At 43.1% G+C, this 20,020-nt stretch overlaps 1 protein-coding gene and 1 pseudogene across 2 annotated transcripts in view; one reads left to right on the top strand and one right to left on the bottom strand.

Moving 5' to 3' along the window:
* The window catches only part of THSD4 (thrombospondin type 1 domain containing 4), a 691,206-nt gene that overhangs the window by 294,618 nt on the left and 376,568 nt on the right, over positions 1-20,020 (top strand). The window lies entirely within an intron of this gene.
* On the bottom strand, positions 11,215-13,129 carry LOC311612335 (ribonucleoside-diphosphate reductase subunit M2-like; annotated as a pseudogene). The gene is made up of 2 exons: positions 12,785-13,129; positions 11,215-11,991 (listed from the first exon to the last, which is right to left on the bottom strand). The product of its transcript is annotated as a ribonucleoside-diphosphate reductase subunit M2-like (transcript).

Below are 20,020 nucleotides of genomic sequence, written 5' to 3'. Positions count from 1 at the left end.
ACCTGGTTTACTCAAAAAGATCGACTCTGGCTACATAGTCAAGTGGTGTAGGGAACTGCGTCCCAGGAAAGAGCCAATATCAGAAAGGCTGACTGGCTGTGGCTGTACACTGCTGGGGTGGCGGATGGGGTGTAGCGGTGTTAGCCCACTTCTTTGAGGCTGAGTATGCTTGCTGTTGGGAACTTTTGCTGAAAAAAAAGAAAAGTGAGTTCCTTACTAACTGATGTTTGTCAGTGGATGGCAGTTGACCTGCAGGAGACTATGGCCCTCAGAATACTGGAGACTCTCAGAAGAAGGAAAATTAAAACCATTTATCTACAAAGACTTTGCACGTGGCTATTTGCAAGAACCATTAAGAGAAACAAAATAGAATAATAAGATCCTGAACAGCATTCCCAAGGTTTGGCTACTGAGCAACCGGAGCCTGATGTGCAGCCAAAAAACCATGCAGCTGCTCTCTCTAACCTTCTTCCAGGCATATTTTAACTTGGCCATGCTTCTGTGACAATTATCGAAGAAAATTAAAAGAACAGGCAGCTCAGAAAGGCTTTGGAGGCAGCCTAAAGTCAGTGAGCTGCCTATGGTTAAGCAGGTACTTTTAAAGCCTTTAGCCTACTGGGTTTTGTTTTTGTACTGCCAACAGTTGCCACATTTTTATAAAGGCAGATATTTCCATATCTGCAATTCTTATAAAGCTTTCAAACCCAGACATTCCACTAGTATCCTGTGTATCTACTTTCAGGGGAGACAAAATGAAGTGACTATCTACTGAGTACCTGTGCTTTTACAAACATTCTCTTATTTGATTATCAGAGAAGCTTGTGACATAAGCACTGAAATATCCATTTTTAACAGATAAGTGAGCAAAGTTCATAGACATATTTGTCCAATAACACAAGTTTAGTAAGTGGCAGAACTCAGTTGCAAATACAGGTACATACAAGAGAAAGCTATGCTCTCTCTCTCTTTACCATGCCTTTCAGTAGTTTCTCCAATGCCAGGTAGTTATGTCTACAGATCTACTAGTAACAGCATCCTTTTGCTGCGTTTCTTTAAATACAATTGCATTTTGAAGGTCCCAATGAGCCCTGAAGACCTTGGTTATGGAACCATAATGCTGGCAGCAGCATTTTTCAAAATGGTGTTGGATCTCAGTGAGATTGAGAGGAAGGCTGTACCTCATTTAACTCAATGGCCACCATCCAAATTGTCCCATAGTCAAGAAGTGGGCTGCTTCATACTGTTTCTGTACACATCCTTTATGTTTCCTTTTTGTCTTTGTGCATCACTTCCCTCAAATGCCATAAAACATGGTTTCAGCCTGAGGTTTCAATTAGGTTTTGGCATGATGAGCTTATGCTCCACTTTGTGTGGCCACAGCAAGAACATCCTTCCCAGTGCTTCCTCTGGGCCAGGCTGGGGCTGCTGAATTCCCCTTTCATCCCACAAGAAAACCTCAGTTTCTCGTCTCTCATTTGTCCAAATCCTTGATTGTCTTGGGGAAGTGAGATGCTCGCATTTGATTGTTATTGGGATAGATTGGCATCTTTTAAAGACCCCAGGAGGAAAGAAAGCCAAGATTACTAGAGGGGATTATCCCCTGCATTCATCCAGTTGAATGTGGAGGGCTGCCTTCATTCAGTAAACAGCGGTGGAGGGGCCACCCTGCCTATTTCTCCTGGTGGTTGTGCATATTTGGACAGAACGTGTTCTGCCTGCAGTGAGGACCTGAAGAAAGTCTCTTAGCAAATAACAAGGGCCTGAAAGGGGCTGGCTGGTGAGTCTCTTCAGGCTCACAATTTCCCTCTTTAGGTAAAAATGTTCACTGTCTACACTTGCCCTGTAAATCCAGTGCACCACCACACAGGAGTAAACTCACCAAGCCATCGAGGAGGAAAGCCTTGGTTCCCGGCTCTTGTAGAATCCCCAGGAAAAGGTCAAGGCAGCCACTTGCTAGGGTCCTTTGTGTCTGTCCCTGTGTTTATGCATGTGCAAATGGCCCCTTCTCTGTCTGGCTTGCTGCTTATTTTGTTTGGAAAGCTCCTGGCTGTCTGGGATTGTATCTGTTCATTCCCTTCCATACAAGGCATGCAAATGAGCTTATTAATTCAACAGAGCAATTGATTAATCTGCTCACCTCTGTCCTAGGTCCTGCAGTGAGGCATGAAAGAAACTCCAGCAGGATCTCTCTGTCACCCTGTGTGGTTCCCGGTGCCATTCTAAGCATTCTGCTCTTGTCTGTGGAGTTAGAAGGTTGGACTAGTTGATTTTTAAAAGGACTCTCCCTGTTTTAAGATTCTCTGATTTAGGCAATCAGAGACTAAAAGACATCAAGACAACTAAAAAAAAAAAAAAAAAGAAAGAAAGAAAGAAAGAAAAGAAGAAAACCCATTGTTATTAAGAATACAAATGAGTGATGTAGAAAAATGTTCTTTGGTTGTATCAAAGTTTCTAGCAAATAAAAATAAAGAATACCCAGTTAAATTTCAACATCAGGGAAACAAAGAAAGGCCACCCATCCAGGCTGACTCCTTTCCAGGATGTTTTCTTATCTACTCTCTAGCCACGCTGGGTGCCTTTCCACTCCTCCTGCCATAGGGCCTTTCATGTAGTCTGGTACCATTGCTTGAGTCGGCTTCCCTCCCATCTCCACTCTCATAGCACTAAATCATCCTTCAGATTTCAGTTCATAAGTCACTTCCTCAGTAAAGCCTCTCCTGATACCCTAGACAGAGTCAATATCTCTGTTCCATATTCCTTGGAAGGCTAACCTGACACAATTTTTATGTTAGTATATTTCATAAACACATGCTGAGGTTCATTTAAGTAGATTGAAATCTCAAGGACATTCTGGATGGGTGTACAAAAGAAATAGAGTCATAGAAGTGAGAATGCCCATGGCATATTTCCAGAACAGTGAAGAAAGCACTTAAGTAGTTAAACTAAAGATCCAATTGTAGAGAACACTGTCCTTGAAACCCATTTTAGGGTAGAAGTCCTGAGGATAGGAAGGAATTCAAGATGGCTGTGAGAGGAGTGCTAACATGATGAAAGTCATGCTTCAGAGGTTTTATTAAGTCTCAAAAGCAGAGGCCAAACCCATGAGCTCCATTGGCTGCTGAGGAAATGGTGAGGGGATGACAGAGAAAATCAAGCCAAGAAATGCCTACTGAGTTCCATTACCTCCCTTGCAGTCAAAATTTGAGACAAGCCCTGGCTGGTGGCTCAGTTGGTTTTAGTGCCATTCTGTACACCAAAAGGTTTTGCATTCGACTCCCAGTCAGGGTACATACCTAGGTTGTGGGTTCAATCCCTGGTCAGAGCATTATAGGAGGCAACCGATTTCTCTCTCATATCAATGTTTCTCACTCTCTCTCCCTTCCTCTCTGTAAACGTATTCTTGAGTGAGGATTTTTTTTTTTAAGTTGAGACAAGGTTAGCTTAAGCCTTCCCTAAATTCTGAGAAAATTTGTCATACTAAAAAACTTTTTTTCCTGAAACCATCAAAACTTTCTTTCTGCTGAAAGTTTCTTTTCCCTGTCTTACCCTGTCTGCTCTTAAATGTTTATAAGAGAGCTAGTGCCTCTGTTGGAACCACTGCTGGGTTTTCAGATATGTGGACATGCTGCATCTGCCCACATATTCATGCAATAAATTTTTCCAACTATGAACCAGCCCATATTAGGTTCTTATCACTGTTGATGCTCTGGCCAGATGCCAACACACTGTAAGACACACACATGACAGGTATGTACATACTTATGCATAAAATGCACATTTAAATACATAAACATATATTCACATGCACATAACACATGTACGCGCACATGTGTATACACACATGCATTCTTCCATCCATATTTATATGCATAACACTCACATATGCAAACATATCCACACATACATATCCACACATTTATAAATAAATATTCTATATAATAAAAGGCTAATATGCAAATTGACCAAATGGCAAAATGACCATTCACTATCACATGCACTGACCACCAGGGTGAAGACAGTTAATGCAGGAGCTGCCTCTTGGTGATCAGTGTGGTCCCACAGGGGGAGCAACACTCAGCCAGAAGCCAGGCTCACAGCCTCTTCCACCTCTGCAACAGGGCTAAGGATGTCCGACTAACAGCAGGAAGCAGGCCTAAGCCACCAGTCAGACATCCCCTGATGGCTCCCAAAATGTGAGAAGGTGCAGGCTGGACTGAGGGACAACCCTTTGCCCCTCTCCCCTGCCCTGAGTACATGAATTTCATGCGCTGGGCCTCTAGTAGATATATAATTTAAAATGGTAATAGCAGGAGATGGGAAGTAAACCAGCCTCCTCTGGTTATACCTTGCAGAGTGGATACTCTGTCCTCTGCCTCTGAATTTCTCTGTCTTCTGAGACTTTTACTTTATATGATACTGTACCAGAGTTCCCTCCCCCACTTTCTTCTCAGAGCTTTCAACAATCTCACACAAAAACAAACAAACAAAAAACCAACCATATCATTTTTCTGGAGGATGTGTATGCATTCCACATTTTAACAAGTCTGCTTTTTAAGACCCGTTTTCCCAGCTGTGAGAGCTGGTTATGGCTCTGCATCTATTGAAGCTGTCAAAATGTTTACCTAACTGTTGGCCAAGCTGGTTTTCTACTGGCAGAACCACTCATTTTTTAGTAAATGTAAAATTTTAGGATGTAGCACTACATGTCACACAGCTTGAAGGGTTTTGAACAGCACTGTGGTTTTCCAGGACATTGTTTGTTTCCAGAAACGCTTCATGCTTAGATTTACTGTGTTGACATGAGAGAAAAAGGAAACATTGCAGAAAAAGGTTGGGTAACTTGGATAAAGTTGACTTAGCCAATTCCCATGAAACTACTGTTTAGGAACTTTCTCCAGATGGGAAACTGATTGTTCCATGTTCTGTTCTCCAGAAAAGTACAAGAAATGCAAGCTAAGGCACTTCATAGAGCTCTAGTCATTCTTTCCACAAGAACAGTGGTCAGGCCTGATCTGGGCTGCTGGCTAACCCTGCAGCCTCATTTCATGTCATCTCCCTGACTCCGTACTTCAGCCATGCAGAATGTCTCTTAGCCTCTTTTTTTTTTTGAGCTATATACTTATTTTCCCCCAAAATTTAATAAATCTTTATTGCTCAGATTATTACAATTATTTCTCCTTTTTCCCCCATAGCTCCCTTCCACCTGGTTCCCACCCCACCCTTTGACCTTACCTCTCCTCACATTGTCCTCAACCATAGGTGTACGATTTTAATCCAGTCTCTTCCTGCATCCCCCATACCCCTTTCCCCTTGATAATTATCAATTCACTCCCTTTCTTTGCCCCTGATTCTATTATATTCACCAGTTTATTCTGGTCCTCAGATTTTTAATTCACTTGATTTTTAGATTCTTTTGTTGATATATATGTATTTGTTGATCATAATTTTTATCTTTTTTCTTCTTCCTCTTCTTAAAGAATAACCTTTCAGCATTTCATATAATACTGGTTTGGAGGTGATGAACTCCTTTAGCTTTTTCTTATCTGTGAAGATCTTTATCTGCCCTTCAATTCTGAATAATAACTTTGCTGGGTAGAGTAATCTTGGTTGCAGGTTCTTGCCATTCATCACTTTGAATATTTCTTGCCACTCCTGTCTGGCCTGCATAGTTTCTGTTGAGAAATCAGCTGATAGTCATATGGGTGCTCCCTTATAAGTAACTAACTGTTTTTCTCTTGCTGCCTGTAAGATTCTTTCTTTGTCTTTTGCCCTTGGCATTTTAATTATGGTGTGTCTTGGTGTGGTCCTCTTTGGATTACATTTGTTTGGGATTCTGTGCACTTCCTATACTTGTAAGTCTATTTCTTTCACCAGGTGGGGGAAATATTCTGACATTATTTATTTAAATAGGTTTTCAGTATCTTGTACTCTCTCTTCTTCTGGCACCCCCATAATTCTAATGTTGGTACACTTGAATTTGTCCCAAAGACTCCTTACACTATCTTCAACTTTCTGGATTCTCTTCTCTTCTTGCTTCTCCAGAGGAATGTCCTTTGCCTCTTTGTATTCTAAATCTTTGACTTGATTCTTGTGTTCCTCTAGTCTGCTGTTGGGTCTCTGTATAATATATATATTTTTTATTTCAGCCAGTGTATGTTTAATTTCTAGTTGGTCCTTTTTCATATTATTGAGGGTCTCACTAAATTTATCAGCCTTTTCTAGGAAATTCTTGAAAAACTTTACAACTGTGGTTTCAAACTCTATATCCAGTCTTTTGTTTTCCTCCATTTCTTTCGTATGAGATCTATTTCCTTCTCTTGTCATTTTTGCTGTTCCACTGAGTTGGTAGGATGGCTTTGTGTATTTGGTGTCCTATATGGCCCGGTGGTACAGCCTCCCCAGTTACCTGAGGTTGACACTCTTGGTGCTCCCCTTTGTGGACTGCATGTACAGCCTGTTGTAGTTAAGTCTTGATTGTTGTTGGTATCACTGGGAGAAATTGACCTCCAGGCCAATTGGATGTGAGTATCATCTGTGTCTACTCCAGGATATCTTCTTTATTGGATACAGCCCTATAGGATCAGACTTGCAAAATTGCAAAAGCCTCTGTGCTCAGCTTGGATGGGGCAGAGTCTCAGGGCTGAGCCAACAGTCTTGACTTCCAGTCAGTCCTGCCCTTGTGCAGGAGCCTCAGACCTCTGCCTTCCGCTCCCCTGAGTTTCCGCCTGACAGTCTAGATTCCCCCTGCAAGAGCATAGGTGCCCCAGGAGCTAGCCCAGAATTGGGTTGGGTCTCTGTAGTCTGGAGCATCAAACTCCTTCTGCTATGGAAAGGCCACAGCAAGCTCCACTATCAGACCTCTCTGCGAGCACTCACTAACCTGTGACTATAGACCCTGCCCACTAAAGCTTCCAGCTCCCCGGAGCCTCTCAGTCTCTGAGTCTCCGGGTGCCTTTCTCTACAGTCTGGATTCCACACATGTGAGCCTAAGTCCACAGGGTTTTGGACGGGGTTGGGGTTTAGTGCAGTCGGAAAGGGTTCCGTGCAGTAGGGGGCTTTCTTTCCCCTCCCACCAGCCAGGCACTTGGCTGCCCTTCCTCTCTGCGGGTGTGTCTCCCTACCTCAGCACTTTGCAGCCTCCCTGATACGTGAGCCTCTCTCCTTCGTTCTAGTTGTAAATTTTTCCACTCAGCCAGCTTTCCTGTGGTTTTGGATGATGTCTGTTCTGTCTTTTAGTTGTTGTTTTGAAATTGTCGTGTGAGGTGGCAGCTTAGGTGCTAACCTAGGCCACCATCTTGGTTTCTCTCTGTCTTTTAGCCTCTTGATGTGCATGTTCCTGGCATTTGGGTGTGGCCTTTGATATTCCTCTGCCTTGAATGCTCTGCTCTCCTCCCCTCCCCTTCACACGTAAACCCCTACTTATCCTTCACGGTTAAAATTTCATATTTATTTGTGTGAATACTTAATTAACACCTGTCTTCCCCATGAGATTGTAGTTACATGAAGTCAAGGACCTGGTCGCTTTTTCATATAATTTCCTCAATACTTAACTGTAGTACCTGGAGTGAAGTAGACTCTCAATAAGTTTATGCTGAGTAAATGAATTAATAAAATGAATGAATGGTGATTGCCTCATGAGAGTAGAGACTATCCTATTAACTCACTTAAACCTAGATCCTGGCACAATGATGGCACTGTGCCTAATGGTCATTGGGTGAATGAACAAGTATTGCATCATATGTGACACCATGACAAGTACTGTCCTTGACCTGAAGGAGGTGAATTTTTACTTAGGCAATATGTGCTCAGATTAAATAATTAACAGTTCAGTAAGGCACCAAGAAAAATATTAGCTTCTGAGTCAAACCTGGATTTTAGTCCTGTTGGTTCTACCACTTTTCAGTGGTGTGACTTTTAGCAAGTTACTTAACCTCTCTAAGCCTTGGTTCCTCATCTGTAAAATGAAGTAATAATAATGGGTCTCTGTAGTCTGGAGCCTCAAACTCCTTCCGCTATGGAAAGGCCACAGCAAGCTCCGCTATCACACCTCTCTGTGAGCACTCACTAGCCTGCGACTATAGACCCTGCCCGCTAAAGCTTCCGGCTCCCCAGAGCCTCTCAGTCTCTGAGTCTCCGGGTGCCTTTCTCTACAGTCTGGATTCCACACATGTGAGCCTAGGTCACTGAGTTTAAGGACAATCTGGAATAATGCCTATGCGGTGTCTCAGATAGTACTTGGTATATTGCAAACATTCTAGCCATGTTAGGTATTATTATTATTAATTTAGGAAATCCCTATGCATCTTGAGTGTGGTGAGATCAGTGACAAACCGCCTAAATCTAGGCCAATCTCTCCATTTTTCTAAGCTTCAGTTTCCTATGTGTAAAATGACAGAATTGGGTAATAGGTTCTTTTATATATTATTGAATTTTTACAGAGAGGAAGGGAGAGGGATAGAAAGTTAGAAACATTGATCAGCTGCCTCCTGTACACTCCCTGCTGGGTATGTGCCTACAACCAAGGTACATACCCTTGACCAGTATCAAACCTGGGACCCTTGAGTCTGTAGGCCGATGCTCTATCCACTGAGCCAAACCAGTTAGGGTAGGTAATAGGTTCTTTACATGTTATGTGGCATTCTATGTAGACTAGAGATAGCAAGATCAGTGGGGCTGAGTATGATCAGGGGAAGCTTTTAGGAGCAGGTAGGTTGAGCCATGTTTGGAAGGTCAGGTGGAATTTTTTTAGGCAGAGAATAGAATATGGGGCATTCCAGCCAAGGTGAATAGTGTGTGCAAAGCCATGGTGGTAGAAAGGGGCATGTGGAATTTGGGGGAGGGATGGAGTGGTAGGAAAGGAGTAGACGATATGACAGGTTCTTGAGAGGGGGTGGGGGGTGACTAAAGAAGGAAGGTTTGAGGATAATATAGCTTGAGCTGGATAGATGGGAGATGATAGGGAGCTTGAATCTGGGAGACCAGCAGAAGATTGTGTAGCCCTTCTGGTACAGGTTGTAGAAGGCTTGGGTAGGGCTTGGCAGGAGGACTATATAGGAAGGGAAGAATCGAAATGACACAGCCTGCTGGCATAGTAGATTTAGGGAGTAAAGGAGGTTTCTTGAATGCTTGCTGCCACTGACAGAACTGTCCTTGAGGAAATTGGGCTATGCTATAAAAAGGTGCATCAGTAGTTGGCAACCCAGCCAAGGACCTAGCATCCACTAGCAGAGGGTTAGACCCTCCTCGTTGGAAGCTGGCAGCCATGAGGAGAGGGCAATTAGGAAGATTTGTTTCTACTCAGATTTCTGACATCAAATGTATGAGTTTTCTTCACTAAGCAATTCTCTAAATCTTGGTAAATACCAACTGGGTATATTACACTTTAATTCAGTTCTGACACTAACTAATCAGAGTTTGTGCAGACCCTACAGTATAAAGGGTAAGTCTCACAAGACTGCCCCCCCCCCAGTTTTGACACCATTTCCACGTAGTTAGTCCCACTTAGACCCACTTAGAAGTGATTCACACTTCTGTCCCAACCTCACTGAAGAATGGAGGTTCTCAGAAGGTTTCCAATAATTTGCCTGAATGATTCATAGAACTTAGGAAAACAGTTTATTTACCATTACCAGTTTACCATAAAGGAACAGCCAGATGAAAGAAATGCATAGGTCAAGGTATGGGGTAAAGGGCATGTGCTTCCATGCCCTCTGAGGGCATGCCATAGCATATAGTAAGTGCTCAATAAACACTAAGCATATAAAAACTGTAAAAGGTGAGTATAGGTTAGGCAGACAAATCCAAATGCAGATGATAACGAGAAGTTCCTTTTCCCTTTCTGCTTTATGCAGAATGTGGACCATACCTGATAACTCAGAAGAGAACTTACTCGCATGGCCTTTTGCACCCTTGACGGGCTAGCTTGCATGCATAAAACACTAACTGTTTGTTTGTTTGTTTGTTTGCTTTGTGGCAAAGCATTTATTTTTGTGTTGCAGAAGTGTGAAGACCACAGATCTGCATTAACTTCAGTTAACAATAACTTAAAATATAGGAAAGGGTCACATTTTCCAGAGATTTTTAAATGGATGATTTGACCATTTATACAATAAATGAAAACTGACAATAGTACAGGCCAGTGGTCAACTGCCATGCAATACATGTTAACAAATGGGGCCAAAGAACTGCTATATATCTATTAGTTTGTACTGCTTTTGAAACAAAAACAGAATAAAAACAATTTTTGGAGAGACAATTTTAGCCCTGGACTTACCACTTAATATAAGCAAGATCTTAGCTGGGTCACATCATTCAAAGATAATTTGAAATCATTTTAAAGTTCTGTCCTAGATCCAAGCTATTAAGAGTCTTCAAGGATAGTTCATACTCACTGAAGTTGGGGAAAATGCAGTTTGAGAAGTAAAATGATACCAATAGCCACACACACCCAGGTTATCAGCAGTAAGCACAGACCATACTTCAGTGCCTAATGATTTAAGTTAGAAATTTCTTCCTCTTTATCTCTTATCTCATGATACTGGACCTGGGCTACAGAATACAAAACAACCCACCTCCTATGTGGAGGCAACTGGCTACTACTTAGGTATGCACAATATTGAATTTAAAGTTGATGAAAAGACACCTCACATCATTAAAGAAAATAAAGAATAGAAACAACATGCTTAGATTACAGTTTAACTTATCTTTGTCACCTGGTAAATTGAGTTGGCTCTCATTAGTGATCAACAGAACTCTATTTTTTGTACCAACTAACCAAGTTAGGCTAACTAGGGCCTTTATGTAGATAATGCAAACTATGTTTATGTGTAAAGTGCCACTTTTATGTACAGCTAAGTAAATTTTGAAGAGCAAATCTGACATCTTTCAATGGCCTTGTGGTCATGACCTGCTGACCAGTCTGGCCCATCCACACTGAAGTCCTGGGCAGCCAGCCTGTCTGTAACAGCCAAACATGAATAGGATCTTTCAAAGACTCTGAGAAACTTTGTCTATGCTTTCCTTCTAGTGGAGACCACTTGCATCATTAACAAACAGGCCTCATGTTGGGGTAGCTACATAGTTTAAAGATGATATTAATGAATGTTAATAGTGTAGTAGTTGATAAAACTTCAAATAGTTAATTTTTCATTTGAGGAGGAAAAAAAAAAAAAGATCAGACCTTCAAAGCAAAATAAAAGCAGACCTTCAGTTTGTTTAGAAGTCAACATCCAATATAAAAGAGTTCTCTGTCCAACTTGACATCACTCCCATCCTCTGATACTCACCTACTCTCTTCTCAAAGAAGTTCATCCTTCTAGTGAAATATTCTCCATGAAGTCAAGTGGATTTTCTACTCAGAAGGCCTTACTAAAACCCAACTCCAGCATGAGTCTGTCAGCCATGAATTCAATGCATCGCTTCATTAAAGTACAACTCATCCCAATGAGCTTCCCTGGCAAGGCCTCTGTGAGGAACTCCTGCTCTAGCCTAACAGCATTGGTGATTCTTTCACTCACTGTTTGGAAGGTTTGCGTAACTGGTGTTTGAACACTAGGCAGGAAGAGTCACAGTGCAAACCCTTATCTCTGCTAATAAGTTCTTTGGAGAATGTGAGGCCAGGCATCAGTCCTCATTTATTGAGCCAGAATATTAATGCAAAAGAACCAGAAAAGAAGATTCCTTCTAACTGCGGCAAAAGCCACAAGACTTTCTCCATAGATGCCCTCTTGGTCCTCAATCCAACACAAGGCCCAGTCTGCCTTCTTCTTGGCACAAGACATGGCCTCAATGGCATTGAAAACAAAGTCCCTTTCCTTGGAATCTTTAATGTAAGTGTCAATGAGGAGACTATACATTTCAGAATATATGTTTTTTATGGTAATTTGGAAGCTGTAGTCAGCCGGCTTTGGTGATCTGAACTTCTTGGCTAAAGTGCTCCACCAAGTTTTCATTTATATGCCATCACTTGCTGCAAAGAAAGGAAATGAAGTACTGTATTTTTCCGTGCATAAGATGTTATTTTTTTCTAAAATCATTAGACTAAAAATCGAGAGGCATCTTATACAAGGAAGTCTTCCAAGGAGGTAGCCGCTCGGGTGCGTTAGCTGCCCATACCTTGTCAAATAGGCTTCCTCTAATCATGAGCTTTATTGTTATTGATGTCAGCTGATTCTGTACTTGGAGGTGGAGGTGGAGAGTGCACAGATGCAACAGGGACCTGAGCATTCTAAGCCCATAAAGATGTTAAGAAATAAAAAGATAAATATTAGTAAGCGATTATCTTACTCTGCAAAACTCAAAGTGAATGTAATCAGCTATGCAAAAGACATGGAAATAGAGCTGCAGAGAGAAATTTGGACTTCCTCCCACTAAATGTATGATCAGACAGTGGAGAAAACAGGAAAAACAACTCCTTAAGATGCCAAAAAAGAAGGCCTTAAGAGGAAAACCAGCCCTAACTGGTTTGGCTCAGTGCATAGAACATTGGCTTGCGAACTGAAAGGGCACAGGTTTGATTCCGGTCAAGGGCATGTACCTTGGTTGTGGGCACATCCCCAGAAGGGCGCGTGCAGGAGGCAGCTGATCAATGTTTCTCTCTCATCGATGTTTCTGACTCTATTTCCCTCTCTATTCCTCTCTGTAAAAAAAAAAAAAAAAATTAAAAAAAGTATATATATATATATATATATATATATATATATATATATATATATGAAAACCAGCAAAATGTTTAAAATATTGGTTTCTTAATTTGGGTTGGAAAGAGGGTGGGAATCTTATACACGGAAAAATATGGTATCTCTCCTGGGGCTTCAGGGCTTCCCAGTACTGGAAGTCCTTGTAAAGGTCCACCTCCTCAGCTGTCTACAGGAAGCCTTGACTTTCGTATACATCTGCCAGATGTCATGGTTTTCCATAGAAAAGGTGACAAAATGCAGGGGTTTTCTCTCAGCAGTGGTTCATCCTGCATGCCCAGGGCAGATCCGGCTCTTGGAAGGTCCTCCGGGTGATCTCACCATCCAGCTTGTGGGTGCCACTGAGGCTGGGGGCTTGTTCTCCTTGTCCACCTGCTGAGTCCCTTCAGGGGCAAGAGCTGCAGCTGCTTTGGGTCTGCGAGTATGGGGAGCATGGTTGCAACTGTGGCTGGCAGAGGAGGTAGCCAGGTGCAGGATACACAGATAAGATGCGCTCTGATCCAGGGAGTCTGTAACCTTTTATTTAGTTAGCCAAAAATCATGTTTTATGTAAGCTTTGGTGATGCATTCTCAGATGTTAGCTAGAGATCTGGTTGCTGGGTAGATCTTTCTCCATCCTGTTTCAATTAAGCAGTGGCGGTCAAAGGTTAGTTCCGCACCAATAGCTCTGGCGTCACCTGGAACCTTGTTGGAAATGCAGACTCGGAGCTCCGGCTCAGCGCTGTGAAGCGGACTCTCTAGGTATGGAGTCCATCAGTCGGTGTTCTCATAAGACCACCAGATGATTCTGAGGACATTAAAGTATGAGAACCACTGGGTTAGAGTGTTACAGAATATAACTGTGTTTAAGTGTGAGCAGTGCTAAGAGGAATTTAATATTTCTGGAACACTGAGCCAATGATTTTTCAGAGTTTTTTAAAAAGACATTCTTGTCCATGGTTTCTCACCCAGATCCCCCAGCCTGTTAAGACTGTCGATGAAGTAGGATTCAGTAGGGTGTTCCATCTGACTACATGTTAATTATACAGTTGGGAGTGTTGGATAGAAGGTTAGGATTTTAGGTAATTGTTAACCTATATGGTTTTGCATTTAAGTTTTAATAATGGTATGTGGCCAATAAAATTTCCTTTTTAGAACAGGAAAGGCTAGAATTGGACAGTCTCGTCCCTCTTCGGACTTCTTCAGAATAGTTTTCATATTCCAGAGCAGTCTGGACTCTCAGAAGTATTCTCCTCATTTTATTTTCCATATCTTTGTCCTGGAAAATGCAGCCTGGGGAAAAGGAGTTTAACTAATAATCATCAGTGTCAGTCCAGAATGTGGAGTTCCAGGGCAGGTGGACCCTTTGTCTTAAATAGGAGATACACCTCACTGATAATGCAGCCACTGAGGTCCAGCTCAGCACTGCTCTTGCTCCAACACCTCTGGAGTATTTTATTTTCTCTGACCAAATGCTGCCAGCTCTATGTGCACTGCTTGGGCTTTGGGCAACCCCATTTTTATGTGACCTAAACCCTGCATGTGCTCTTAAGACACTACATCCACATTTTTTAATTCCTTTACATTTCACTCATCAGCATGTGTTGGGTAAGCACCCTGCCACATCAGTTTTATGAGCTGTGTTTATAAGGATGCTTTTCATGAAAAGGGTCATAGTATATTCTATGAAAAACATAGAACTTAACTCTAGGAAATGAGGGCTTTGGTAATAAACTTGGAGTGAACCTGTGAAGTTGAATGGATTAAAAACAAGCACAGATGTTATCCATTCTCCAAGTGTTCAATAGCCTTGCATATTTATTCACAGAATCACTTCTCTCTTCTCATTTGTGCTTTCTCCCTCCTTAAAAGAGAGCTGGAGAATGTGCAGCGTGGGAAAAGCTTGAAACTCCATTCCTGCCACTTTTGGCCCCTTTTTGGTAGCCTTGTTATCACCTACCATTCTTTGGAGAGTGGTAGGTGGTAACAAGGCTAGCTAAAATCTTGAACCTCCCCACTTGAGCAACATTTTTTTGCTCTCTCACTTATGCCAAATTCCTGAAAAGACAACAAAGAGTTGTTACCCTTTTTTGTTAGTTTTGAATAGAAATTGGAGGAGTCAACCATTGACAATAACTGTGCAGAAGGATTCCATTTTTGAGAACCTGAACTGTTGGGATAATTTTTTACATTCTTTTTAAAATTAACTTTTACTATTCAGTCCATGCTTTGTATGCATATATTTATAGAGTCAGATAGTTCAATAAATATTGCCCCTCCCCACATTGTTTCTTCCTCCCCAACTGTTTTAGCTATTCTTTTGATATTTACCATATTATTGCTAAATAATGCTTCCATTGTCACTCCCGGGTTTTCTAGTTATGTTTATTTTCTGTTGAAGATGAGGACATAGCCCTTTTTCATCACTCTCTCTCTCCATCTCACCATATGTGGGCTCTTCCCATTCTATACCCTCTCAGTGTAATTAGGTTGTAATTTCAGTCAGATTAATAACCGCTGTTTACATATGATCATGTGTGTTGTCTGCATAGCTGAGCCAGATAAGCGTGCTAGCTGAGGTCAGATCTCCAGGATGCTGATTGTAGGCAGAGATTTGTGCCTGGTGATTTTGGGAAGTCAACCTGGAACACAGGGAGATGTAGGATTGAACAGAGGGAAAAGTTGGACTTGGAAAATCACAGGAAAGTTACAGCTGGTCCCACGGGGAGCTCTGAGCTGGGATAACCCTGCAGAGTTACCCAAAATTTGAGTCTGGGTGGGCCTTTGTACTACCACCTGGACCAGTCATGGGATGGGGTCTACTAGTATCTCGGGGAAGGAGGTTAAACCTTGGATGTAGGGCTCCCTTAGGTTGATGGCAAGTTCCAGAAAGATGCAGCTGTCAGCTTCCAGCAGGCAGTACTCCCAGCTAATGGGAGGTTCTGACTTGGATTGAGGTGTGATGGTCAATAATCTGGGCATCACACTATAGCATCCACACCATATACTGGGATTACTTTTTCTCCCCTGAAATCCTTTTTTCTCTCTTGTTACTAAATAGCTTTATGTTTTTAGTTTGTCTTCTTTTTTATATACTTACCACTTATGTAATCCCATGCTCTCTTAATTGTGTAATTCTTTCAATAACCAATATTTCAATATCTTAAAATCTCAGTAGTTTAAAATTTATTGAATATTTTACCCATTTCATTTTCTTGAATAAATGTCTCCTAGAACCTTTTACCTACTCCAGTGTTCCCCTAGTGCACCTTTATCTTGTCTTGGTCTCTTTTCACCCTACTCCTGGCTTTCTCTCTGCTTCTCTTTTGGGTTAGATCCTTTATTTCATGGACCACATACCTTCTTCATTATGATAGAATACATTCTTCAATAAGGATGCGTGAGAGGTAAATTGTGTGAGGATTGAATTTCAGAAAATGCCTTTATTTTTGTCTTAAGTGTTAATAACTTGATTAGATATAAAATTCTAATTTGGAAATTACTTTCCCTCAAAAATTATAAGACATTCCTCAATTTTCTTTTAGTTTTCAAAGTTATTGTTGAGAAATCCAATATTATATTGTTTGTTTCCTTTGCTTTCTCATAGATTGTGTTATCTTTTCTTTGTCCCAAGTGTCTTAAAATTTCACAGCCATGTGCCTTGTTATTATGTGTTTATCAGGAAATTTCTCCCTGGGTCCCTGTGCTCCCCTACAGACCTTGCAGAGTAGGCAAGAACTGACCACGCTTAAATGAGCACCTTTCTGAAAGTTCTGTTTGCAGTGAGTAACCTTGAGAGACAGAAACATCTCTATCCACAAAAAGGAGTAGGGCTTTTTATTGTTTCCCATAAAAGCAGACAGTTCCTCAAGCTCAGTGCAAACCACTGTGTGTGCAGCACACAGATGGGACTAGGGGACAGAGAACTGACATGACTCTAAAGCTCATTCTGCTTATCCTTCCTTGAGTAACAAAGTCCTTTATCTCTGACTCAGGAGTCTTGTATCTTCTGCCTGTATCCATGAAACAGTAACAGGCTAATATTAATTATAGGGAGGATGAATCGAATTGCACTCCTAACACATTGTCCTGGGCACTTGGTGGGCTCCTTAAATCTAGAAACAGAAATTTTCTTGAGTTATTTATCTGGTGATTTCCTGGGGATCCAGAAAATGGAATGCTTCTTTAAAATATAAACAAACAAGAAAACCAGATTTATTGAGATAAAATTCACATATCATGAAAGACATCAATTTAAGTTGTTCAATTTAGTAGTTTTAGTATATTTAGAGAGTTGCGCAACTATCACCACTATATGATTTCAGAACATTTTCATCATCCCCAAGAAGAAAGCTCATATCCATTAGCAGTCACTTCACATTCTCTCCTTGTTCCACACCTGCAACCACTAATCTACTTTCCACCTGCATAGATTTGCCCACTCTGGACTTTAATCTATACTAATAAAAGCCTAGGTGACCCTGGTATCCTCGCACAATGCCCTCACATCATCATAAGATGGCCACCCCTACGTTGTCACAAGATGACCACCCCCAAGTCATCACAAGATGGATGTCCCCACATTGTCACAAGATGGCTGTCATAAGATGTCCAGCAGGGGAGGGAAGTTGTGGGATGACCAGGCCTGCAGGGGAGGGCAGTTGGGGGTGATCAGACCAGCAGGGGAGCAGTTAGGTGTCAATCAAGCCAGCAGGGGAGCTGTTAGGGGGCAATCAAGTAGGCAGGCAGGCAAGTGGTTAGGAGCCAGCAGTCCCAGACTGTGAGAGGGTTGTCTGACTGCTGGTTTAGGCGCAATCCCTGTGGGCAGTCAGACATCCCCCAAAGGGTCCCAGATTGGAGAGGGTGCAGGCTGGGCTGAATGACACCATTCCAGTGCATGAATTTCTAGTTTATAATAATAAAAGAGTAATATGCTAATTAGACTGGAGACCTACTGGAGACATTCTGGACGTCCTTCTGGACAAAGCCATGGTGGCTGGGCCAAAGCAGAGGTGATTAGGGGTGAGCAGGCCAGCATGTGGGGGGGCAGAGGGGGGGGAATGCAGGCAAGCAAGCCGGTGGGTGAGGCAGTTGTGGGTGATCAATCAGCAGGGATGGGAAGTTATGGTGATCAGGCCAGAAGGGGGGTTCAGTTGGGGTTGATCATGCCAGCAGGCAGAGTGGTTAGGATCAGGCAGGAAGGCAGGTGAGTGGTTAGGAGCCAATGGTCCCGGATTGAGAGAGGGATGCAGGCCCGAGGATCCTAAATTGGAGATGGTGCAGACTGGGCTGAGGGACACCCTCCCACGTGCACAAATTTCATTCACTGGGCCACTAGTCTATATATGTAAAAGCCTAAGTGAAGCAACCAGACAAATGACCAAACTGGCTGCATGGGGTGATCAGGCCAGCAGGGGGGTTAGTGAGGAACAACCAAACGACTAAACAGCAGTCAGTGTGGGGAGACCAGGCTGGCAGGGGGTGGGGGAGCAGTAGTGGGTAACCAGGCTGGCAGGGGGCACTTAGGGGCAACCAAACCAGCGGGGGCAGTTGGGAGCAATCAGGCCAGCAGACAGAGTCACGGTTGATCAGGCCAGCAGGGGGGACAGTTAGGGGTGACAGGCTGGCAGGGGGGGAGGCAGTTAGGGGCAATCAGATAGGCAGTCAGGTGAATGATGAGGAGCCAGCAGTCCAGGATAGTGAGAGGGATGCCCTACTGCCATTTTAGGCCTGATCCCTGGTATTGGACCTAAAGCAGCAGTCGGACATCCCCAAAGGAGTCCTGGATTGGAGAGGATGCAGGCTGAGCTGAGGGGACCCTCCCCAACCCATGCATGAATTCCAAGTCCTACCTTTTTATAAAAGAGTAATATGCAAATTAACCATCACTCTGCTCAAGCCACACCCTCCAGTCATTCAGAGCAAGTATGTAAATTAATCCCAACCAAGATGGCTGCAGCCACAGAGAGCAGTTGAGAGAGGCTTGGGATTCCCCGGCAACAGAAGCCAAGCTTTCCACACACCCTGGCCAGCCTAGGCCTCCCCTCAAGGATACAAAGTTTCAATTATAGAAGATACATGAACCCCAACAGAAATGGCTAAAAGCCACAGAGCAGCAGAGGGCTTGGCTCCTCTCCAGGCTACAAAGTTTCAATTGTAGAAGGTAAATAAATTTCAAATACCAGGATCTGCACTTGGGTTACCAGGGTGTGTGGCCAACCTGCAAACTATCACAGGCCCCTTGCACAGGCCACCCCACACCCCAAGTGAACCCCCACCCTGATCTAAACACCCTTCAGGGCAAACCAGCTGGCCCCCACCCATGTACCAGGATTCTATCCTATCTAATAAAAGAGTAATATGCTGATTGACCATCACTCCAACACACAAGCTGGCTGCCCCAATGTAGTCAAAGATCCTGCCCCATGTGGACACAAGATGGCCACCACAAAATGGCCAGAAGGGGAAGGCAGTTGGGAGGCACCAGACCTGCAAGGGAGGGCAGTTGGAGGTGATCAACCCTGCAGGGGAGGGCAGTTAGGGGTGGCCAGGCCGGCAGGGGAGGGAAGCTGGGAGCAAACAGGCTGGCAGGCAAGCAGTTAGACATCAATCAGGCTGGCATGGGAGTAGTTAGGGAGTGATCAGGCTGGCAGGCAGAAGCGGTTAGGGGCAATCAGAAAGGCAGGCAGGTGAGCAGTTGGGAGCCAGCAGTCCCAGCAGTCCCAGATTGTGAAAGGGATGTCCGACTGCCCATTTAGACATGATCCCACTGGGATCATGTCTAAACGGGCAGTTTAATATCCTTCAAGGGGTCCCAGATTGGAGAGGGTGCAGGCTGGGCTGAGGGACACCCAATGCACAAATTTCATGCACTGGGCCTCTAGTCCTATCTAATAAAAAGAGTAATATGCAAATTGACCATACCTCCACACACCCCAAAAGCCATGCCCACCATCCAATCAGGAGCGAGTATGCAAATTAACCCAAGATGGCTGCAGCAAGCAAAAGGCTTGGGTTTCCCTGGCAATGGAGAAAGCCAAGCTTCCCTGCTGCCCAGGCTGTCCCAGACTTACACTCAAGGATACAAAGTTTCAATGATATAAGGTAAATAAATCCCAACAAAAATGGTAGCAGCCATGGAGCTGGAGAGAGCAAGAGGCTTGGGTTGCTCCAGAGATGGAGGAAGCCAAGCTCCCGCGGCCCTGGTCTGCCTTGGCCTCTACTACAAGTTTCAATTATAGAAGACAAATCCCAACAAAAATGGCTCTAGCCACGGAATTAGCAGGAGGCTTGGCTCTGGTCCAGGCTACAAAGTTTCAATTATAGAAGATAAATAAACCCCAGAT

The sequence above is a fragment of the Pipistrellus hanaki genome (genome assembly GCF_964339955.1).
Source record: "Pipistrellus hanaki genome assembly, chromosome: 1".
NCBI classification, from domain to species: Eukaryota; Metazoa; Chordata; class Mammalia; order Chiroptera; family Vespertilionidae; genus Pipistrellus; species Pipistrellus hanaki.
Note: the sequence above shows the minus strand (reverse complement) of the source record. Positions and strands in the feature narration are given on the sequence as shown.